Raw genomic sequence first — 5,681 nt, 5'->3', positions numbered from 1 at the left:
ATTTCCCTAAAAATTAATGATGTTGAGCATATTTTCATGTGTTTGTTGGCCATCTGTATGTCTTCTTTGGAGATATGTTTATTTAGGTCTTCCACTCATTTACTGACGGGGTTATTTTTGGGGGTGAGGTGGAAAGAGGAGTCTTATTTCCAAACCCACAGGACAAAAGTCTAAGGTCCCTTTTCTCCAGCATCCCACCCAACCCACCCAGAATTCCAGGGGATGGTTTTCAACTCCCCTGGACAGTGTTTTCCAGCTTCACACTCTTGGCTGCTTCTCCAAACAGCTCCCAGAAACTCCCAAACTCCAGTTTAGAGTTGTTACAGTTGCCCAAGTTGGCAGTTTTCTCTTCCAGCCCACAGTTGCTCAGCATGAGGTGGGGCAGCTGCTGGGTGATCAGGCCCCTTAGCTTGGAGGGGTTCAACGACTCCTTCCCACCCTCCACCAAATGTTGGTGGAAGTCCTTGGTCAGGGTCTCACTGGTCCTCTCCACGTCCCTGAATTCCTGGGCATCCTCAGAGTTGGCTGACCAACACTGTCTCATGGTGCTCAATGCACTCTGTCCTGTGGTGAGAGTTTTATCCTACAGCCAGCCCCAGAGGAGCTGATGGCTCATAATCTGCTAACAGTTGCTGAGACAGGACTGGAGGTGATTGGGTTGTTTTTTGATAGTGAACTGCATGAGATGTGTGTATATTTTGGAGATTAATCTTTTGTCATTTGCTTCATTTGCAGATATTTTCTCAATTCTGAGGACTGTCTTTTCATCCTATTTATGATTTCCTTTGCTGTGCAAAAGCTTTTAAGTTTAATTAGATCCCATTTGTTTATATTTGCTTTTATTATCATTACTTTAGAAAAGAAAGAAAGAAAAGAAAGTGAAGTTGCTCAGTCGTGTCCGACTCTTGGCGACCCCATGGACTGTAGCCTGCACCAGGATTCTCTATCCATGGGATTCTCCAGGCAAGAGTACTGAAGTGGGTTGCCATTTCCTTCTCCAGGGAATCCTCAAAAAAGACCTTGCTGCATTATATGTCACTATTCTGCCTATGTTTTCCTCTAAGAGTTTTATAGTATCTGGCCTTACATTTAGATCTTTAATCCATTTTGAGTTTATTTTTGTATATAGTGTTAGGGAGTGTTCTAATTTCATTCTTTTACATGTAGCTGTTCATTTTTTTCCCCAGCAACACTTATTGAAGAGACCATCTTTCCTCCATTATATATTCTTGCCTCCTTTGTCATAGATTATATGACCATATATGGCCTTTATTATGTTGAGGTGTGAGGGTTTATATCTGGGCTTATATCCTATTCCATTTATCTTTATTTCTATTTTTGTGCCATTACTATACTGTCTTGATCACTGTAGCTCTGTAGTATAGTCTAAAGTCAGAGAGGCTAATTTGATTACCCCAGCTTCATTTTTTCATTTTTTCCCCTCAAGATTGCTTTTGCTACTCTAGGTCATTTTTTGTTTCCATAGAAATTGTAAAATCATTTGTGCTGGTTTTGTGAAAAGTACCATTGGTAATTTTATAGGGGTTGTATTGCATCTGTAGATTGCTTTGATTAGTATAGCCATTTTCACAATATTTATTCTTCCAATTCAAAAACATGGCATATCTCTGGATCTCTTTATGTTGTCTTTTATTTCTTTCATCACTATCTTATCGTTTTCTACATATAGGTCTTTTGCCTCCTTGGGTAGGTTACTCCTAAGTATTTTATTTTTTTGTTGCAGTTGTAAATGGGATCATTTCCTTAGTTTCTCTTTCTGATCTTTTGTTGTTAGCTTTAAGAATGCAAAATGTTTATGTGTATTAATTTTGTATCTTTACTAAATTTGCAACTTTACTAAATTCATTGATTTGCTCTAGTAGTTTTCTGGTGGCATCTTCTAGGATTTTTTATGTATAGTATCATGTCATCTGAAAACAGTGACAGTTTTACTGCTTCTTTGACAATCTGGATTCCTTTTATTTCTTTTTTTTTCTCTGATTGCCATGGCTGAATGTTCCAAAACTATGTTGAATAATAGTGGTGAGAGTGGGCACCCTCGTCTTATTCCTGATCTTAGAGGAAATGCTTTCAGCTTTTCACCATTGAGAATGTTTGCTGTGGGTTTGTCCTACATGAGGTAGGACAACCTACCTATTATGTTGAGGTAGGTTCCCTCTAGGCCCACTTTCTGGAGGATTTATTTTTTAATCATAAATGGGTATTGAATTTTGTCAAAAAGTTTTCCTGCATCTTTTGAAATGATCATATGGTTTTTATTCTTCAATTTGTTAATATGGTGTATCACACTGATTGATTTGCATATATTGACAAAGCCTTGTATCCCTGGAGTAAATACCACCATGGTATATGATCCTTTTAATGTGTTGTTACTATTGGTTTGCTAGTATTATGTTGAAGATTTTGCATTCTATGTTCATCAGCGATATTGGATTGTAATATTTTTTTTGTGGCCTCTTTGCCTGGTTTTGGTATCAGGTGATGGTGGCCTCGTAGATTGAGTTTGGGAGTGTTCCTCCCTCTGTAGTTTTTTTGGAAGAGTTTGAGAAGAATAGATGTTGTTAGCTCTTCTGTAAACATTTGATGGAATTTGTCTGTTAAGTCATCTGGCTCTGGGCATTTTATTATTTAAAGGTTTTTAGTCACAGTTTTAATTTCAGTACTTGTGATTGATCTGCTAATATTTTCTATTTCTTCCTGGTTCAGTCTTAAAAGGTTGTGCTTTTCTAAGAATTTGTTCATTTTGTCCATTTTATTAGCATATAGTCGCTTGTAATAGTCTCTTATGACCTTTTGTATTTCTGCAGTGCCAGTTGTAACTTCTTCTTTTTCATTTCTAGCTTTATTGATTTGAGTCCTCTCCCCCCCACCCTTTTTTTTTTTTTTCTTGATGAGTCTGGCCAAAGTTTTATTGGTTTTGTTTATCTTCTGAAAGAACCAGCTTTTAGTTTTATTGATCTTTCCTGTTGTTATTTTTTTTTCATTTCTATTTCATTTATTTCTGCTCTGATCTTTATGATTTCTCTCCTTCTATTAACGTTGAGTTTTGTTTGTTCTTTCTTGAGTTTCTTTAGGTGTAAGGTTAGACTGTTTGAGATTTTTCTTATTTATTGAAGTAGGATTGTATCGCTAAAAATTTCACTTAAGAACTGCTTTTGCTGCATCCCATAGGTTTTGGGTTGTCTTTTAAAAGGATATTTATTTGTTTGGCTGCACAGGTCTTGGTTGCGGCATGCAGACTTAGTTGCAGTTGCCCTATGGCTTACTGGGTCTTAGTTCTCCAACCAAGGATTGAACCTGCACCCCCAGCATTGGAAGGCAGATACTTCCCTGGAGCGCTAGGGAAGTCCCAGGTTGTCATGTTTTCTTTGTCATTTGTTTCTAGGTATTTTTTAAATTTCCTCTTTGATTTCTTAAATGATCTCTCAGTTATTTAGTAGCATAATTTTTAGCTTCCATGTATTTGTGCTTTTTTACAGTTTTTTTTCCCTGTAATGCATTTCTAATCTCATAGCATTGTGGTCAGAAAGGATGCTTGATGCAATTTCAATTTTTTAAAAATTACTAAGGCTTGACTTGTGGCCCAAGATGTGGTCTATCCTGGAGAATGTTCTGTGTGCACTTGAGAATAAAGTGTATTTCTGCTGCTTTTGGATGGAATGCCCTATAAATCAGGTCTATTTTGGTCTAATGTGTCATTTGAGGCCTACGTTTCCATATTAATTTTCTGTTTGGATGATCTATCCATTAGTGTAAGTGGAGTGTTAAAGTGTCCCAGTATTATGGTTTTGCTGTAGATTTCCCCTTTTATGGCTGTTAGCATTTGCTTTATGTATCGAGGTGCTCCTATGTTGAGTGCATATTTATAATTGTTATATCTTCTTCTTGGATTGATCCCTTAATCATTATGTTGTGTCCTTCCTGGTCTCTTGTAACAGTTTTTATTTTAAAGTCTATTTTATCTGATATGAGTTACTACTCCTTCTTTCTTTTGATTTCCATATGCATGGAATATAATTTTCCATCCCTTCAGTTTCAACCTGTGTCCCTAGGTCTGAAGTGGGTCTGTTGTAGACAACATGTATATGGGTCTTGTTTTTTTATCCATTTAGCCAGTCTGTTTCTTTCAGTTGGAGCATTTAATGCATTTATGTTTAATTATCCATGTGTACTGTTTTCTTAATTTTGGGTTTTTTTTTTTTTTGTTGTTGTTGGGTCTTTTTATTCTCTGTGTTTCCTGCCTAGAAAAATTCTTTTAGCATTTGTTGCAAAACTGGTCTTATAGTGCTGAGTTTTCTTAACTTTTGCTTTCTGTAAAACTTGATTTCTCTGTCAAATCTGAATGAGAGCTTTACTGGGTAGAGTAATTGCTAGTTCATTTTTGAAGGATAATTTTGCTGGATATATATTGGTGATTTTTTTCTTTTAACAATTAAAATATTTCACTTTACTCTTTTCTTGTTTTCGTGGGTTCCAATGAGAAGTCAAATGTAATTTATGTTTTTTGTTCCTCTAGAGGTGTTTTTATTGTTAAGTTTCTCTTATTGTTAAATTTTCTCTTTGTCTTTGGTTTTCTACAGTTTGAATAGGATATGCCTAGGTGTGTGTGTGTGTGTGTGTGTGTGTGTGTGTGTATTTATTTCCCTGCTTGGTGTTCTCTGAGCTTCTTAGATCAAGCTTGCTGTCATTAATTTCAGAAATTTCTTAGGCATTATTACTTGAAAAATTTATTCTGCTCTGTTCTCTTTCTTCTCCTTTTGGTATTCCAATTACACAAGTTGTATCTTTTGAAATCTCCCCCAGTTCTTGGATTTTTTTTTTTACTTTATTTTTTTGGGTGGCCTTCCCTGGTGGTCCAATGGTTAAGACTTGGTGCTTCCAAGGCAAGTCATGTATGTGGGTATGATCCCTGGTCAGAGAAGTTAAGATCCCACATGCATGTGGCATGGCCAAAAAATAGAGAAAAAAAAAAATAAAAAAATCTTTAAAAAAAATGGAAATTTTTTTTCTGTTTGCATTTCATTTGGGGAAGTTTCTATTGACCTTCAAGCTCACTGATTCCTGTACTGTTTTGAGTCAAGTGATGAGTCCATTGAAGGCATTACCTGTGTCCCTTGCAGTGGTTTTGGTTTCTAGCATTTCTTAATGATTCTTTATATATCTCTTGTTCCATTACTCATCTGTTCCTACTTGTTGTCTATTCTTTCCATGAGCATGCTTATCCTACTAGTTATTGTTATATTTTAAATACCCTGTCAGGTAGGTCCTTCTGTATCACATCTGAATCTGGTTCTGATGCTGCCTTTGTCTCTTCAGACAGGTTTTCTTGCTTTTCAACATGACTTGTACTTTTTAAATTAAAAGTTGGATATGTTGTATTGAGTAATAGCATTGAGGTAGAAAGGCCTCTGGTGTGGGGATTTAAGTTAATCTGGATAGAAGCTGGGTTTTGTTTCCTGTTTGCAATGGCTTTAGGTGCTAGAAGCTTCAAAATTCCTTTAGTGTCTTTGCTTTTGTCTTCCCTGTTGACTTTGGACTTCCCCAAGTCTCAGAGAAGATATATTTCAGCTTTTGCAGTGTCAATCTACTATATTATACCACAGCTCTGTTGGTATGATGATAAGGTGTGGAGGCGGTGAAGCATTTTTATAATCTTCTAA

At 36.3% G+C, this 5,681-nt stretch overlaps 1 pseudogene; it reads right to left on the bottom strand.

The window, feature by feature from the left end:
* Window positions 1-229: 229 nt before the first annotated feature.
* Window positions 230-544, bottom strand: LOC109555121 (protein S100-A14 pseudogene; annotated as a pseudogene).
* Between the last annotated feature and the right edge of the window lie 5,137 nt (window positions 545-5,681).

The sequence above is a fragment of the Bos indicus genome, chromosome X (assembly GCF_029378745.1).
Source record: "Bos indicus isolate NIAB-ARS_2022 breed Sahiwal x Tharparkar chromosome X, NIAB-ARS_B.indTharparkar_mat_pri_1.0, whole genome shotgun sequence".
Lineage (NCBI taxonomy): Eukaryota > Metazoa > Chordata > Mammalia > Artiodactyla > Bovidae > Bos > Bos indicus.
The sequence above is the reverse complement of the archived record's forward strand: the minus strand, read 5'-3'. Positions and strand labels throughout refer to the sequence as shown.